The 19,351-nt window shown below is 41.1% G+C and overlaps 1 long non-coding RNA gene across 31 annotated transcripts in view; it reads right to left on the bottom strand.

Moving 5' to 3' along the window:
- LOC104151033 (uncharacterized) overlaps positions 1-4,176 on the bottom strand; it is a 91,031-nt gene extending 86,855 nt beyond the window's left edge. For 26 of the 31 annotated variants that reach the window (XR_011143963.1, XR_011143959.1, XR_011143961.1 and 23 more), the window contains exons 1-2: positions 3,599-3,831; positions 744-900 (exon numbers count right to left, since the gene is read on the bottom strand). This is a non-coding gene — a long non-coding RNA (uncharacterized lncRNA). Of the gene's footprint in view, positions 1-743; positions 967-3,576; positions 3,832-4,020 lie in introns of those variants that run through there. The other 5 variants (XR_011143968.1, XR_011143965.1, XR_011143960.1 and 2 more) reach the window with 5 other exon arrangements.
- Between the last annotated feature and the right edge of the window lie 15,175 nt (positions 4,177-19,351).

The following is a 19,351-nucleotide window of genomic DNA, read 5'->3' as shown; positions in this document are numbered from 1 at the left end:
TTGCATATTCCTTTTCATTTTTTGACTTAAAACTTACTGATGGTGTTTGGATGTTTTCACTAATTAAAAGAAAAGATACATGACAAAATGCCTACCGTGCATAAATTACTAGGAAAAACATATATTTACGCCTAAGCAGACACGTACGTACATTGCAGCTGGTTAAAACAGTAATATGAAAAACTGCATAATGAAAAACTTATTCTATATATTTAATCTTGCATTATTAAAGCATTCTAGCCATTAGGAATAATAAGAAAGGCTTCTAATAGTATTATTCTTAGTAATCATTATAGTATAGTTTAGTATAGACAGAGTAAACCACAGTATGTCACAGAACTGGAAACACAACTTCAGCAAGCTTTTCATACTGAAATATAAAAATATCGCCAGGCTCCAAAATTTTCTATATATTCTCAGATGACAGGATGTAACACAGCACAGAGGAATGTAAACAATCTAGAGCACGTATTTTGCACATTGACATGACTGCAGTAACAGCTGTATTAATAGTGCCCAGATGTTGTAAAAAACAGCAAGGATAGATGGAAAGCTAATTTTCAGAGTGCTAATAAGGGACTCGGGAATTGCTATTAAAGGTAATGGAAACTGAGACGTTCAAAGCCCTTGCTGCTCTGTGAAACTCCAGCTCTATTTATTCCTTTTAATTTCAGCAATAAATTTTGACTCTAAAAGTTTCACATCAGCTGACCCTAATAGCAAGGATAAAGAAAAAGGCCTACCTCTAGAGCATGGAGCTGTTTGCAGATCCAGCAATGCTTTCTCCCTTGCTCAGATCACCACACACATTGCAGATGCTACAAGTGCCACACGTGCTCTCTCCCGGTATGTAAAAAGGCAGGCAGGATGGTAAGACAGTTGTTGAGCTGAACTCAATTCCTGATAAATGTAATGGAACCGAGCGAGCCTGAAATGACTGGTTAATCCATATATATCACACATGATCTAAACATACAGAAACAGGAGGAGGGAAAAAAGTGAATGGGAAAGAGCAGAGAGCTGTTTCTTGCTCCCTTCCAAATTCCACGTTTTTAATAATTCAGAAGAACTGGCAGTGTTTCAATTGCTGAAATTACACAGATATTTACACTATTTGTCACTGTATAATTACTGCACTATATACCACTACCTAAAATGATTATGCTCTGTAAAAGCAGTTAAAAACAAACTGGCAAAAATCAATCAGCTTTTAGTAGCCCTCCCATTATTTAAAAAAGGAATGTGATCATAACCCAGCAAGCAGTTTATTTCAAAGAGCACATTAAAATAAATAATTGTAATGTCAGCAAGCCATTACAGGCCAGAGTGTTTTTTTCTTCAAACGGGTTCAATATAGAAATGCTTAAAATATATGATTAGTGTGTTTACATTAGATACTTTAACTATACTGTAGTTACTGAAAATAAACTAGCTTATGTTTAGCAAACATATATTCAGCACACACATTCCTACATGGCTTGTTTCAATATTAATTCACTGAAATCAACCAGTATAATTTTAGAATAATGAAACAGCCCAAGTCCTGTGGAAACTAGCCATAGCCAATTTAGATAAAGATAAATGACAGTTAATAAAACAGTATGAGAGTAATGAGTTGTGACCCGGTTAAGGCACCCTAACCACCGCACGCCGTTTAGATCAGTATTACTGAGCCTGTGGGCTGCGGACCACTGCTGTTCTGTCAAAACCCAGAACCTGGCCCCTGAACAATCTCATTTAAAAGATTATTCAAAACGCGCACGCATTCCCACACTGTTGGCAGAGGTGCACTGGTGCTGGCAGACAGAGTCGGGAGCCCGTTCTGGATGCTGCCAGCAGCCGCCTGCAGGTGTAGACAGCTGCTTTTCGTGTGTGTGAAACGGTCCAGGATTTTTTTTTTTTTTTTTTTTCCCCCCAAAAAGCTTGGGTGAGCCTTCCCTTAAAAAAGGCTGAGAAACACCGATGCAGACAGCCTCGGGGAGCCTGAAGCTGCCTTCCTCCAGCATACGCTGGCCTGACGCTAAGAATTTTAAAACCGATTCTCCTTGAGCGCACCAGATTAGATTTGAAATAAAATAATTGTAGGTATTATTTGGATTCAGCATGGTCAGCTGTAGGATAGAGGGTCAAGTAGGTTGACTGCTACTGACGAGTACAACGTGAAACCACGACATTCTCTGACGCGCAACGCAGACTTTTAAGCTGCGATGTCCAATGCTGCCAGCGGGATTTGGATACCCGCTACCCACCAAAGGAGCGGAGACTCCAAACCCCACAGGCAGCTTTGAAAGGCTTTTCAGCAGCTCCGTCTTCTTCCCACGTGTCCCTAGCGAATCTCCCCATTAAGGTCGCAGGCGGTCACTGACACGGTCGAAACGCACGTCCCGCGCAAAGAGCCTGGCCGCAGCCTCGGCGGCGGTGGCCCTCCGCTCCTGCTCCCCCGGAGCGCCAGGCTCCGCTCGCCCGCAGCGGGGCTGTTTGAAGCACCAGGGAAGCCCCGGCCCCGAAGCAAACCGAGCTGGAGCAGGGACAGCCAAAAAGCTGCCGAAAGGACAGAGAGCAGCTGAAGCCTTGCTCGTGAAAGTAGGGAACGGGCTCAAAACCATTCCACAAAGTCTATTTTAATGACGAAAAATGGCTTTTCTGCTTTGTAAATAATTTAATTCATTCAAAATTGTAATTTTCAGCAAGCAAATTATTCTAAAAAAAGAAAAGAGTAACTGTCCTAATCAGTCTAATAGAGGAGGGGACAGGAGCTTCCTTACTCTGCAGGCTCCAGGAGCCCGTCTCTGTACCTTTCCAGTCCAGTAGGGAATTTGTTGGCAATTCCATCAAGGAAACCTGTGAGATGTCCTCTGTCCATTTTTTTACATGCCATAAAATAAACTTTTAGATGCCTAGACAAGCTCAGAGCACATAGGGGAACAAGCAGCTAAACAATACTCAAAAAAGAAAAGGAGTAATGTGAAAGAAAGCCAAGTATAGTCAGTTAAAGCCCTTGGCTGCAATCAAACATTGCGCTTGCAAAATCAGTAGCATTTAACAGAGAGAAAACAAAATATATCTATCAACTACCTCGTGTCCTGTGCCTGTGTAAACAGCAGATAAGTGGGTAAAGACATAGTTTTAATGTAAAATTGAGTACGCATAAATCATAATGCAAGGTAAATATTAATGCATACTATCACTATCCCTTGCTCATGAAATTGCCATTGTAGTCAGAGCAAAGTCATAACAGCACTGTAGTGACAATAGCAACAAATTCATGCCTGCTGAACAGAAGCATTAGAAAACATGCAGCTTCCCCGACACAACAGTATTTAAAAGTTGTTCTAAATTTGTCATTGCTTTAGTATAAATTTAACTCAAGATGACTTAAAACACTTGATCTTGATTCTGCTGCTGTTTACGGAACGTAAATCCATTGAAGCTGGCAGAATTACATTACTTTAAAGTTAGTGGAATCGAGGAAGAATTTGACTTTTTGATTCAATTTTTAATGTGTAGTTTACCCTTCGTATGTACAATATATACTGGCTCTCAAGCAGAAGATAAGCATGTAATAAATCAGCTTACAATTTTTTCAGCTCTTACTCACAGTGGAATCCCCAAAAGTCATTTTATTTTATCTTTTTCCCACTCTTCAGCTTTTTCTCTTTCATTTTCCTTCCTCCTCTTCAATCACCACAGGTTTGCATTTCTCATTTTCTATTTTACATCAATCCGCTTTGTTCTCTACAATGGAAAGACAGAAAGGCAGAAAGACAGACAGACAGGCGAGAGATACAGTCAGTCCAAGGCAACAATCTCAGACACCCACGTTCTGGAGAATCTGTTTCTCTCTCAAAAACATTTTAACTTTATAAAGGGAGGGAATCAAAACTCATTTGCATAAGGGTTCATTCCATCTATTCAGCTCACATGTTTATAGCTCTGGAAAGTCCCTTTTTGACTCCCTAGTTGATAAAGAGCCAGGAAGGTAACGCAACAGTGGGGAGAGGTGAGGGCTGTTTTGCTGACCTTGCACTGGAGTTTACATGAAGCGCTCTGTTCTCCTTGCTCTGAGGACCCAACTGGGAGATTTGGGTGCTTTTTATCATTTAGATTTCAAGGCTCAGGCCATACATTTAAAGCTAAAGCTCGAAGTTAGAGAAACCCCCACTTTTGCGCAGGAGGAAGCTCTGGTCAGGCGCTCAATACTTCAGCTTCCTGTCTGTACACTCCGCGGTCTAATCTGGGGAAATCCTGAAAACATTATCAGATGCCTGATAAGCTCTTTAGCTTTCAAGTACATAGTGATTCAGTTTCGGTCAAGAACCTCATTTGAATATAGTTTTAAAATCTAAATAAAAAAGCAAGACCCTAACAGAGAAGAGATTAAATTTGTAGTCTAACATCACTAGTATCCAAAATAATTCGCTCATTTTTCAGAGCTGGCATAAACAAGCCTACTTCTCCATAGAAGCATCAAGATGCTCAGCATGTGCAACTGAAACTTATTAGAAGTGATGGAGTTACATATCTTGTTAATTAAATGCCTTTATCCACAAATAAATAATACAGAAGCAGAAGCATAGATCACTTACTTCATCCTGACACTGCTTATTATTCACTTGAGAGAAATTGTTTCTTAGAGAGAGGGATTGCTTGAAACTGGTGCACAGTCATCTCACAGGCTTCACTGGTGAAGCTAGCAACTGTGGTAATTCTTGCTTTGTTTGATGTAGATGCTCCTCTACTGGGCATTAGACTGATACTTCCAAGCCCATTGCACACCCAGTTATCAAAGGGCAACAGCACAAATCTAGGAGGACCAGGCACTACTCCCTTTGCTCTGTGGATTAAGACCTGAAAGATTAAATCGTGACCACCACGGTTTGAATCCCTGACATTTCCTAATGTGAATTGGTACTGAATCAGGGTTCAGCCACAGGAAATCAATCCCGCTCCACTTGTCCTCTTATCTCAGTTATGCCAGGAAACTTTTCTAGGATATATTCCAGGATGCACTCTTTCATATACAAGTTTTGAGGAACTTTGAGAAACGCACCCTGCCCACGAGTCTGGAAGCAACTGGGAACACCTTCTGAACTATTGCAGGTCTCCAAGCAGTAGTGGTTTAGACTTCTTTCAGCTCCCAGGTCATAAAACATATCAAAAACTTTTCACAAGATCTCTGCTCTTTTCCAGTGCACTCACCCTAAAGTTTACCACAAAAACAAGCTCATGTGTGGACCAGATACTTTGGAGGAAAGAAAAATAGGAGGATATGTATTTTTAATAACTGCATTCCTCTAAGTCTGTGCAAAGGTTCAGGTTGTCCATACTCAGAGAGAAAGTTTGTACCGCCTTTTGTTTCCATCCAAGGTCTGGCTTACAGATCTTCAACTAGGCAAATATACATACAGAAGATATGACATTTCACAGAGTCAGAGTAGAGATCTTGGACACAAAATCAGTCATAATGTTAATGTACATATTGAAAAATAACAGTAATGATACTGGAAGGTGGATCCATAGACCCTGAGTCCAGATCCAGAAAGGAAATGTTCCAATCTGGAGCTGGAATTTTGTCTTTCAGCAGCATGATAGACTTGATGTTAGCTAATACAACACCAGGTTTGACCTGTCAGATGCTGCTGCAGAGCATAGGGTTTCTGCTGGGTCACATTTGGGCATAGAGAAGTACAGGTAAAACAAAGGTACTGATGAGGGCCTATAAATAGGATGCTTAAATGAACTTGCACGAATCATTGCACAACAAAAGATTAACAGCTATATTTTTGGCTGGAATTTAAGTGCATCTGCAGTGCCCAGTTGCGCAGCTTCTAACACGCATCCCTGCCCCAGTCTCACATGTAAAAACTTGTTTGCAGAAGATACTGAACTGAATTTATCTGTTCTCTATAGACCAGTGTATGTTTGCTAGTTCTTTAAGAAGAGATTATCCAAGTTTCCTGGCTCTCCAAAGGTAGGTTTTATTCAGTCAGTTGGATAACCTAAAGCAGCAAGCAGCTAACCAGGAGCTGAGAGCCACAGCGAGAGCAGCTTAAAAAAAAAAAAAAAAAAATCAGATTTCCCCTGTCCTTAGCCCATCCTTCCAGGCAATAGCTGAAAGGCAACCAGTAAAGCCTAAACATTTACATAGGCTTTTAGCAACTAAAGACGATAGGACAGGTTCTCCAAGTTGCTTTGTGAGGTAGAAGCAAAGACTAATGGGGAAAAAATAATTGTGCACACACAGTGACTGAGAAGAAAAAAGATAATATGCTGTACATTGGTCTCAATAGCTGATATCAGGCAGGATGGTTATCATCATCTTGGCATCTCATCTGGAAAGTTTTGACTAACAGAATTTACTTTTTAACAGGAAGTCTAGATCTTACCCTAGTTCAGGGGCTGGAATTTTTTGAGGCAACATGCTATTATGCCAAACAAGGTAACAACATAGCCCAGCGTTCAACACTATCAAAAATACAATGTACAGTCATGCAGTACTTGTAAAGGCATGAAACCACAGCCCAGGTGCCACTACCATGCCACTAACAGCTGGTTCCAGCTTTTCAACTTTATTTATTGCTGTACATTGTGTTTTGTAGAAAGACAAAGGGCTGCTTTTCTTTCACTGGAGACAGAGGCCCCCTCCAAGGGGAGCAAATCTCATGCATAAGCTACTTCAGCAAAAGCTTTACAGCAGTTTAAAACATGCAGGAGTCTGAGATAAATCAGGTCCAGTGCATAAACTATTTTTCAAAAAAACAGTCTCCAGAAAACAGTAGACAGTCAGTTCTTGCATAATTTCGTAAGTCTATTCCTGCCTATACTATTTGTGATAAATTATGAGACAATACTATGACTTATGAATTTCAAGAGCTGGAGTTTGGTTCCATTGAAATCAGTGGCAAAATTCACATCACTTTCAAAGCAATTGGAATTTCTCCCTCAATACTGTTAAAAGAAAACTTTCTCTTGGTTTCTCTCAAGATGAGATCAATTATGTGTTTTTTTCCCCCTGTGATGCAGAGCTTCATATAAGGATTTTCTTTGCTTTTTGTGCTTCTTTAAGAACTTCTGTGTATCTAGTAGTCAGGTTTCTTTTAAGATGAATTTATTCCTTCTGACTTACAAACGTTATGAGCTCTCCTACCAATTTGTGCATCACTGCTTTAATATCCAGTACAATTGTTTGTTTCAAAGGAGATTTGGCTGATAAAGGAAATTCTTTAAAATTCATGCACCTTTCATAACTCACCTCACACATTTACAAAAACTACAGTCATATCACAAACCAGATAAGATTTGATTAGCAAATTCTTAGTTTGCACTATGACAGATGTATAAATTCGGACACAATGCTCCGATCTCTTATGCAAGCAGAGAAGAGCTACATCAGGCATGCTTGGGTAGTGGAGTGAGGATAGTAGAAATAGCCTCACTGCATACTGCTTGTAACTTCTGTAGTTTCCAGAGGTCAAAGCACTGCACACAGACAGGGTTCACAAACAAGGAGAACATGCCAAGACAGGAGAGATGTAGCTACCCTCTGACAATGTTTTTCTACACTGGGAAGTGTTCCCAGTAGGAAATGCCTGCAGAGATTCTTACAGAAGCAGCATTAACCTTCCACCAGAGTTTGTGCATATGTGAGTGCATGTACATGCACATATTTCTTATCTTAAAGGAGGAATTGTTCTCTGCAGTTGCACAAAGAGCTTGGGTGTTTCCAGAGGGAGTTTCAGGATCCTACAGAAGGGCAGACAGACTATTTGACCTGTTGTCTTAAAGCCAGGCAGAGCTATTCTACTCAGGTTTATCATTCTTAGACTAGGAGAACCAGAGATAACTCAGTTAGTAGCTTGTGTAGCATCCATGCACCCACAGATCTGCCACCACATCTCAGCTCTGGCCTGCAGCATCTGTGCTGCTTCACTCCTGCCTGAAAGTTGCTATGTACAATAAGCACTGAGCTTGTGCGCATGCTGTTTGTGACAAATGGCTCTAAGGAGATTAATGCAGTATTTCAATACAGAAACCTACAGCTGTCCTGTGAGCCAGTTAGAGTGAAAAGAAACAGTGCAAAGTAGTGTCAAGCAGCACAGTACAGTCTAACATCCTTCATACGTGGCTTCACTAGATGCTTTGCAGTCAGAAGTTAAAGAAAACAGGAAGGTTTCAATGAGTTACGAAGGCAGGAAGTGAGTCAGTGGAGCAGCCTGAAGCCAAAGGGGCAGCTAACAGCAACCCTCGCAGCTGTGGAGAGCCAGGCAAGGGACATGGACCTGGACATCTAAAGAGGACTACACACACCTGAGATCAAAGAGAGTCAGTGGGGAAGAAGCAGAGGAAAAAGGCCTCCTCTTCAGTCACCACAGCCTGAAGAAGAGAGAATTTTCTACAAGCAGAGAATTGTCTTCTAAACAGAGTTTCCTTCTCCCTCTGAGCAACTGAACTTCTGGGCCACCAAGTCATCCTCCTCTGGCCAGGTTACATTAAAGCCTGCAGCACAACCATTCAGGAGAAGAGACTGAGAAAAGCCCTCCAGAATAACACACTGGGGATTGGTATTTCATGTCCCCTTAGCCAAACTCAAACAGAGGCCTCACACCTGCAGAGGAGCGAGTACCATGCTGCTGGAAACAGGAACAGCAACACCTCCTTCTTGGGCACTGTCCAGTTATGAGTCCAAGACTAGAAGACTTGTCCTAAAAACTGTCACCTCAGCTTCCACTGAATAAGGAGGTCAAGAAACATCTCAGCAGGGCTTCAGCATAAACCAGATCTAGCTGCTTGCCTAGAAACCAATGTTTTTCAGAGAACTCACCTGGCGTGAGCTGAAGTGCCATAAGATGTCAGTGCTACCACCGTTCAGCAGCTTTAAGGCAGGAGCTCTGAGTACCTGCATTTTGGGGACAGGTGAAAAAGAGGCCCAAGTCCTTTGGTAGAAGTACTTCCAGACATGCCAATTTCATTTTTATAATAGAGTCTAGATTCTGAAGTCACATCGACACTTTGAAAATTATACATTAGATATTTAAGTGTTGCCCATCACACAAAGCTGTTGCATTCTCCTTACAGTACCACTAAATGACACCTAGCCCTTAAGCTTGGCAGTCACACCAAGATCCTAAATTACTGATAAATTCTCACCAACTTTCACAGGCTCTTAAATAGAAAAAATAGGTAAAGAATTAGCTATTGCCACAGGTAATGCATCAGGTTCCTAACATCTTGGTCCCTACTTCAAGTATACTGTTGTAGCTGTCAAGAGGACAAACTTCTCCGCTTTGCTGTATCAATCAGAGAACTAGGATGTTAGTTCTGCCTGGAAAAAAAGATCTGGAGATGTATGTACAGAACAGGCTGAGTTCTAATGCTGGCAAAAACTCTTCCCCTTCTGCTTCTTCCTCCTGAAATGGCAGAAAACCACTACAGCAAAAGATTCAGTCAAAGCATGGACATGTACTCTCAACTGGGGAACAAGGATACAGCAGAATTAGAGTCTGAACTTCCTCAGGGCAATTAGATTTCAGTGTGAACAATTTCCAGAGCCTTACCCCTTTTCAAAAGGAACTCAGAATAAGGCGTGGGAAGATGGGCATAGAAGAACACCACCTTGGAGGAAGGTATACTAGCATTGAAAACAATTGTGGACAACTCCTTATCTGAAAAGGCTGAGGCAAGACTAGGTAGAAGGTAAAAAATGGAATCCAGCATCTGGTTGCAGCTTGCAGCTTTTGAACATTTTCCAGCAGGATAATTATCCCTAGAAGTGCTGTCTTGTTGGAACCAAGTACTTCCCACAGGAATGTTTCCATTTTCATGTTGATTATTTTAGAAAGGCTAAAGTGTTTCTGGAACTAGTGAATGTTCTATTTTCAAGATGAAGTTTCATTTCTATGTTTTATAGAATAAGATTTTTACAAGTCAGCTTTGGAACTAGAAGTTTTGATTACATCAGAACAGAGCATTAACTGATAATTTAGAATACCTAAAAAGAACATTTAAGCTCCTTCACAAAATTCAGGAGCTGGAACATAGTAATCTCTACCTCAAGCAAAGGATTATGCAACAGCTGAAAACTGTTGGGGGCCTGATACAGGTCCAGCCTGCCTACAGAGAGTAGAGATCGCTTGAAAATACACAAACCTTCACAAAGCAAAAAGGTGACAGAAAGGGTCTAGACAACACAACCCTACAAAAAACACTGCAGGGGCATAGTTTTCAAACTGAAAACAAACTGAAAGCCAAGAAACTCTCCTGTACCATTTACTATTTGATATGTTTATGCCAGTAGAAGAACCGCAAAGATACTCAACTCACAACCTATTTCCCCCCTCCCTCAGAAGTTTCAACAAGCAGCTCGTAAGGAGAACCCCAGTTTTGACTAATCATTTTTAAAAGGAGGTTGCTACCTTGCTGAAAGAAATAGGAAACCCTCTGAATTGCTGAATTTCAGCAGCAACTAGGTATTTGATCAAGGAACAAGATGATAGGTTAGCTGTAATGTTACTTTGATTCCTTAAGTTGCAATGTTTTTGCTTACTTAGCTTACAGTAAACTAAAGTCAAACAATAAGATTCAGGCAGTATTTTTTTCCTCATTCCAGAACTGAGTCACAGAGACTTTACAGAACCTGAGCTGGAACAGAAGCCAAAAAAATATTCCTGTTGAAAAAACAATTCAGCTGAAAAGTGATATCCCCTCATGGGGGCATCCCAGCAGAGAAACTGTTTGTGCCTGCTAAAGTCTGCCTCATGCCACAGCTTGTCCCTCTCTAACCACATGACTCTCCAGCACATGGAGCAGCTCACCACTGTCCTTCCAGGGTGGTCTGTGCTGCTCCTCACCCTGGCTGAGGACCTGCTCACCACATGGACTTTTCACACCTGCCTAAAGCAAGCTCTGCCTAAACTGCTTCAAAGCAAAAGCTGGCTGCACTGTGTGCCCTGCATGGTGGAGTTGCACATTGCTCCAGGCAACGGGAAGGGCCTGCCAACCACCACCACCCCCCCCCCCAAGTTGGGGTTCCCCCACAACACTCCCAGGGAGATCCCTGGCTGGGGGACAGGCATGCACTGTTTGCACATCTCTGCGCAGCTCTGAGTTTACCAGAGGAGGATAAGCAGGATGATGCACACTTTAGGTTGCCGGAGGTCTGATCCCCTCTCCCATGCTCCCAGAGAAGCACCACTCTTTCTCCCCATCTCCTGGGGCACGCGCTCAGACCACGGGGTTAGAGAGAGCCACTGCTGGGAATGTGAATGGCTCCAGGGATTTTTGCTTAAGCTCACTAATGTCCTGTAAATAGCTGGTTGGGATACTGAAGATTAACAGCAATATCTCATCTGGACATCAGAAGTTTGAGCAACAGCACTGAAGGAAGCATATACGGAAATATTAAAAGGCATTCTGAGCTGCCGAGCAGCCACTGTTACAGTTCCCAATAAAAGGCTGCTTTTTCTTTTTTTTTTTTTTTTTGAAGGAAGGGTCAATCTCTGCCCCTGGGAAGAGGAGGGTCTACAATTCAGGGTCAGGGAGACTTTTCCTTATCGGGATCCATGTCACATGCAGACTGTTGCAGCCACAGAAATAGCAAGGAAACACAAGGAAGTTGTGCTAAGATCTGTCACTGCCCAGCTGATAAAACACATTGAGCAATAACACATACAGAAGTCATAAGATAGCCTCTTCTGCTCTTTTTTAGGGCTGATCACTGCACAACAGCTGCATCCAAGAGTTGAGACCTCAGTGACATTCCCACAAAAAACAAAGCAGGGGAAAAGCTCATGCACATTGTTCCTTTTCTGATGCTCTCTGGCAGCAAGAGCTCCCTCTCGTGGCCTAGCTTGCCAGAAGTAGCTGTCTGACAGGGCCAGGAAAACCCTGAGAGGCAAAGCCTCCCTCCCTGCCACCCCACTTGCTCGCTGGACTCAGTACATCACTGTCACTTGGCACCGCTGGCTCCTTCAGCTCCCTTTACCCAGGGCCGCAGGTGATGTCTCCAGGCCCCTCCTCACACCAAGACCTGCCAGCCACATGCTCTTCTCTCCTCCTGTCTCACAGTGCCAACAGTCCTTTAGATGCTGTTGCTGTGGTCTGCAAACCCTTTCGCAGCCTTCCTATGCATTTGTACCATATTCGCAACGCTGGAGCCCTCTCCCACTTGTTAAATGGGTTTTACTCATGTAACCCAAATTGTTTTGCTAGCCCTTTGTCCTCAGCCTTCAACATTTCTGCTCTGACTTCCCTGTCTTACTCAGCCCCCCCTGCCCTGCAGGCTGCTGGGAACTCATTTTAATGGCAATGCAGTGAGCTCGACCCCTTGCCAGAGGCAGCAAATGCCCTGTCTCATGATACATATCAATGCACATATTCACAACATAGATGAGCATTATACTCACTATCAATGCATGCAAACGTGCCCATATTTAAATCCATATTCGCTTCTCTGTTAATGGGCAAAGAGTCATCTCACACTAGACTGAGCATGTTATCAGCATTGAAGTAGAAGGCTTGGCTTTTTCAGAGGGCAGGAGGAGGCTTTCCTGTGGAAAGGCAGCCTTGTTACAGCCACCACCAAGGCAGAGGACCACATATGCTGAAAGGCTGAGGGTCTGCCTCTCCAAACAGCAATATGTGCACCTATTTTCCAGCCCCTGGAGTAACAGAAAGCCCAGTTCTCCTAGTCTCTCCTCTCCAACTCTGCTCCTTTGCAGGCAGGGTGAAGGGCTGCCTCCCTCAGGCCTAGCAGGAGCCCTCACCATTGGGGTGGCAAAATTCAGTGCTGCCTGCACTGTTGAGAAATCTAATATGGAGAAGTTGACATATTCCTATGAACTTCCCCACTGCACAAGCAGTATTAAAATGAAGGATTTCTACTAGTTTTCAACCCCAGCAGATAATGGGGGAAGGCAGCAGGAAAATAGCTTCTAGTAGTACTGCTAACTACACTCATCTGAAAAGATTTTGTCCAGGACCTGGGCTTGAAATGTGCCAGCTTCACTGCTTTACATGTGAAATATCAAGGCCAAAGGTCTGCTTTGGGAAGCCTTGTTGTCTCTTGGGAGCAGTGCACTTTCAGAATCTAATGCAAGTACAACACACCTCTCAGGCACTGACAATACACCCAAAATGAAGGTGGAAGGGCTTGCTGAGGTTGCCAGGTGCTGGAAAAGCCTACATTTACAGCATGTGCCCAGACAGACATTTTTCATCATGCTAGTGACTTACCTACAGACTGCTGGACAGGGGAAATGAGATCAAATTTGTCTTCAAAGCTGCCCCAACCATACCTCTATTTTCTGCAGGACCTTATCTCAAATTGGGAATACTCTTGCCACAAGAAGAGCACAGCTTGACAGTACAGCTCCACAAGACCCTCTTAGGAAGGAGCTTGTGACTAACTGAAGCTAAATGTGTGTGCCTAAAGCCAAACCAAACACTTGAAAAGAAATGCAAAAGACTTCCCTAGATGTTTGAATAGCTCAAAAATAGTTGCAACCTTGTCAGGGATTTCTTCAGGAGTCAGTTTCCTGGGGAAAAAAAATTTACCCCTAAATAGCAGAGTTGTGAACTGAAGTGAGTGTCATCTTAGCTGGTCATTGCTGCCAGAATGCTTCTCTGAATGTTATGGATCAAAGTAATAAAGTTTAAGTGTGCTCAGTTAGGTCAGAAATCAGTATTTTATGGGATGTGCCCATATAAAATCTATAAAGCTTACAGAAGAAGCTGAGTTGGAGATAGAAGGGAAACACTGTCACCAAGAAGGATACAACTCCATACACGTTTTCTCCTGCTCTGCATCACTCTAGCTACTCTAGAAATCTTCAGTGTCCCACACAAAGGCTTCCCCCCCCCCCCCATTCAAAACCCCAGCAAAAATAATGATGAGTGTAGCTACAACTCATCATTATGTCATCTTAAAGCAGAACTAGAGTTGCATCCTTTAAGTTCCTGATAAATACCAGTGGGGAAAAAACCCACTACAATCTGCATCACCAGAAGATGGTACCTCCATCTTATTTGATCTTAAAGGTCTTCAGCACATCTTGAGACGTTCAGCATTTTACTTGGCAATATCCTTGCAGAAGGGATCTCAGATCTGTTTCAGTGCTACATAATCATAATTACTTGTTGTAATAAGGTCAAACTGTTAAAGTTTAGTCTTGATCCTGGTTTAAGCTTTCCAAAGTTAATATCTAGGATTTTGATTCAGATCATTTCAGACATGAGACATCTCATATTCCTGCAAGTGAAGAATTCAGATCTGCAAGAAAAACACTGACAAAGCAATCTTTGAAACAGACATCCGAGACTGAGCTCTTATCTCCTGCTTCTAGTCTTTAGAAGTTCTCCTTATGGACAATAGTTTCACATTTGTCCCTTAACTAAGAGAAAGGACAGGACCTGCAGTGCTTAAAGCATGAATAGTTACTCTAATTGGAGCGTATAACAACTCACTTGGACAGAGGGGCTTGTAAAACACTTACCTATTGGCTACATATTTTCTCCTGCTCAGAGGAGGGCCACTCTGAGCCTCTGAAGAGGCTATATTGGAAGGCCTCTAAAGGTTCTACCTCCCATACTAAATATGGGAATTTCACTAGTATAGGAAGTTCAACATAATTTCTAGAACTAGAAGTATACTGCACCTGTGGACCTCCCTCTAGCTCTGCTAACTGGGAGAGGCTAATTCACCCCGTCAGAAGACCACAAACCCCTACCCCAGTAAGTTATTTGCACACTGCTTTTTTCAATTTTGTATTCTTCATAATTTAACGGTGAAAAATACACATTGGGGCTATTTAATAACTTCCATCAATTTTGTAGATCACTCAAGCACAATGGGCCCACCATGCTTTTACTTCTAAATTGCAGTTAAGATATAAATGTATCAATCATGCTTATCTTATATGCGTTGCACAAAGAAATTCATATAAAAAACCATGCTTGCACAGTCAGTTGCTAAATACATAACACAGCATTTAGTTACAGACATGTTGCTGATCTGAATCAGTGCCTGTATCTTTTGGAAAACTGAGTACAACTTTGGGGCTAGTTATAGGGACATTATCGTATTTCAATATAGTACTTTGTTAGCACTATAACACTATAGTGAAACTAAAATCCACAAAATTCACTGCTTTGCTAACCCTGGAGAGACCAATTGCCTCCAGGCTCTTAATTTGTGTTCTGTTTAAACAATGAAAGAGGAGAATGCCCTTGGCTGATATACAGTTCCCCGCAGCCTCAGAGGATAAAGGCACACTGAATTCCTTAGGGCTGACACTTACCTTCCACTTCACATTAATGAAGCAATGAAACCCATTACAGATGCCTGCACTGTGCACGATGCACCAAAGGCAAACATCATCACACCAGAGCTGTCAGGCTGCAGGAGCAAGAAGCCATAATACATGCTGTTACCATGGTGCTACCTGCTGCCAGAACATTACTAATAGGATGAATTGTCTGATGTGCACTGAAGTAATTCTACTCAACCTGCTAAAATATTGTTTTCATATGAATCTCCAAGTTAACCAAGTTCTCCTCACAGAAATCCTGGTGAGGATTTAGTGATTCTCACTGTTAGAATACTGTCAAAGACAACACTTTACACGCTGATACCCCTATGCACCATTTTTTGCAATCCAGATTTCCTGATCACATTACACAATTACACTGGCCTATTAAGGATCACTCACATCAAAAAACTCCAACAGGCATTAGGTTTCAGAGCTGTACATTTAAAATTCAGGATCTCAAAGCTGTGACTTTTAGAGTTGTGGAATTATTTTCATACTGAATGCATTAACCTGATCAAAGAAAGCTACTAAAGTAGGACTGTGGTTGTGCAGGGTAATACACTGACACCATGTCATACTCTAGTTCCATTTATTTCTGACAACAACCCAATAGAGTAATGAGGCTTTATAACATAAGCAGTTCATGCTTACAGACACTGTAAAACAGTTAAGGAAGTTGAATTTCAGTCACCAGTAGGAGTCAGTGTTAACAAGTGACATGTCATGGAGCAGTGCTAATCTGAGGCAAGGCTCCCATGCAGACTCAGGAAGCCAGCTACTTATGAGCCCTGTAAGGTTAGTTTTACACCTCTGAGGGTAAAAGTTTACATTTTCTAAATATAAGAGTGACTATGATGTCAAGTCACTGCACAGGGGAAGCTCAACCCACAAAATGGTCAAGTCTCACAGCTTTGTTTTATTGCAAATCAAGTTTCTCCCTTTAACCTCAACCAATCGAGTTGAAAACTACATGAAATGTGACAAATAAAAGATTAATTTATTTTAGCTGGCTTTTAGGTGAATGTTTGGAAAACAAAGCTTTGCAAAAACAAAGGCTTTGACCTGCATTTATGAGAAATCTCAATGAGAACAAAAAGCCCTGGAGGAGATATTCATGTTTCTTACAGCAGTCTATTCCCAGCTACCTGGAATTTGGTGCTGATAATTATTAATGCTTAACCAATATTGAAGGTAACTTCATCATTCATCTAACAGCTATCTTAACTTAAGGTTTAGCCATTGATGTGTCTGAAATTGAACAGGTCTTTTAAAAACCCTTTTAAACAAAAGCTCATGGTCAACACTTTAAAAAGCTAATCAATTTTTAAGCACTAAATATTAGCTGTAGTAACATGAAGTCTTACTTTTGTATTACATGTTGCTGAACATAAGTCTATACCCCATACCTGAGATTCTTAGCAACACTCCTGTTTTGCCTTAAAAATCAGCTACATGTAACATGTTTCGGATCTCAGTTATCTGCAGATAAAGCCTCAAAATCCTTGGTCACTTCTTACTCAGACTTTACTTTGACTGGCTTGTGTTGCTTGGCAACAGCTATAGGAGACAGCATGTGCAGAAAACTGGATGAACTACTTAGGAAAAGAATCACACAGAACAAGTTCCCCTGCACCTTAAATATACCTCTAAAATTTTAGGGAAAAAAATCTAGAAAGTTAGAGGTAGAGAATGGACTGTTTCTTTTTCCTATAGGCTTACCAAAAATGACTAAATCCCTTTAATTAAATTTAGAAGACTACACTATGTGAATATTTATTCTACTGTTATTAACTTCTGCTCTAAACTGCATCAATGTTCTCTCATACAGGAGAGCCAAATTCTTAAGCCTCTGACACTACACTTTCTGCATACCTATTCCACTGTCCCCACAGGTAATAATTTCAGGCCTCAAGATCAAAGCCTATTGGCAGCAAGAGACCTATCTGAATCATTTAGTTATCATTCTTAAAGATTATACAGAAGTTCAACCATGATAGTATGGAACCTTACAAGTAGCAAGTATGATTAAATGGTCTGATGTGTGTCTATATGCACACACAGACCTAGCACAGAAAGCTGATTTCTAGAAATGCCAAAAATAGCTAGGTGCTTGATTATGAGATTTTTAGATCCTAAAACAAATTGTTTTGTTACCATGACAAACTTCCTTGACATGTACAAAGCACTGGTATCTCTAGAAGAGAGGTCTGTTTAGAGATGTAAAAAGTTACACCTTATTTTTAATTATGGGACATTTATGTTGATTTAATGTCCTAGTCTTATGGTATATCATATCAGTGTCTAGTGTTTCCCATCCTATGAAACAATGACCATTTTATCTGGATGACTGCTAAGAGGTCACTTCATGGCACTCTAACCCATTTCAGTGACTTGTAGTTAGATATTTTTCTTTGAAATTGGGCTTGGATTCTTTTTTCCTCCCCAACTCATTTGAGCTAGTAAAAGAGAAAAAGTCAAAGGAAGTCATTTCTGTTGCTTTCTTACTTTCCTTTATAGTGCCTATAGTTCAGCTCTTGCAGCTGGTAGACTTAGGCCCAGACTTAGATCTCAGCTGAGACAAGCTGTTATGCAGTACCAAGAGCTATTAAAATACAATTAAGGATTAATAGAAACATGAAATTTTTGTATAGAACCACCTTAACCATATCTATTTTTCTGAATTCTGGCTTTTGATATTCCTGAGATTTCTAGCAAAAAAGAAACTAGAGAAAGTAGATGAACAGCTATTATAAAATTCTTTGCAATTCAAAACTTTAGCTGCTACCCTGAGAGGTTTCAGAAACAATGTCTGAATCAGATACCTAAAAAACTAAACAAATACTAGCAAGAGCAAATTTCTAGCCCTACTAGAATGAAGATCAGATTTTGCAACAGAATTATTCCCAAAAGGCTCATCTACCTCCTGAGAAATAATGTTGTGATTAAATGTGTCCTAAGGAAACATCCACAATCACAGAACAGTGAAAACAGGTTTAAGCTCTGCCTGCTACCCTTTTCAAGATGAAGAGCAGCTTTGATCACCCATATCAGTATAACATGGCAAACATTCCCATCAGCACCCATAGACCAGGCAGCCCCTTGAATAAAGGGAGGGTCTCTTGCTGCCTGCCCCCATCTTTAGGTTTCCTAGAAACCACAGCATGAAAGGAAGATGGTTGCACATCCACACTGCATCTTCATGTGAAGTAAGGATGGAGACATAGTATGCCTCCAAGGAGCAGGACTACAGGGTATGCACTATTGATCCATGCCAAATTAATCCCAGTTCTTATGTAGAATATTTTCATCTTTTATCAACTTGCAATCATTAAAGCATATCATACATTTAAAGCAACAAGTGAGCTAAAAAGCTAGTCTTGCAACTGCTTGTAGTTACATAGTATGTTATAACATGACCAGACTATCTTGCTTCACAAAACCCAAGACCATTACACTTAAGTTGTAAACAAGCTGCCTAACAGTTCTGGAAAAGGTACCGCAGTCTGTTGGTTCCCAAGGCCACTTCAAAGATTCAATAAAGCATAGTAAAGTCATCTATAGATAATCTGACAGATGTCTGTTTTTAAGAAGCAGATTTTAAAAGCTGTTTGTTGAAGGGCTCTTGTGTCATTATTTCCTCATTTCCTTTTGATAGGATCTGTAGGTCAAAACACTTTCCATCCATCCCTACACGCTGTCATCTGTAATAACATTCTGCACATTAATCTATAATCTCATCCACACTTGTGACAACCCATTTAAAGTTAGAAAAAATGGCAGAGGTTGCTCAAAATCTTTGCATCTGTTGAGCACCAATACCATTCCTTAAGGTAGCTAGATGAAAAAGCAACATACTATTAAGAGTAGCATACAGAGCCTAACAATTTAATTACAAACATGGGAAACACTGGCCCAGTGTACTTTCAGCTATAATGCTGAGAACACAAATAGGATGTTTAATATTTTTAATTGTATTATTTTCCAAACTGAGTGAGATACTGAGGAATACCAGTCCAGGCAAACTGTACTAAAATGCATCAGAAGAT

Source organism: Struthio camelus, chromosome 13 (genome assembly GCF_040807025.1).
Source record: "Struthio camelus isolate bStrCam1 chromosome 13, bStrCam1.hap1, whole genome shotgun sequence".
NCBI classification, from domain to species: domain Eukaryota; kingdom Metazoa; phylum Chordata; class Aves; order Struthioniformes; family Struthionidae; genus Struthio; species Struthio camelus.
Note: the sequence above shows the minus strand (reverse complement) of the source record. Positions and strands in the feature narration are given on the sequence as shown.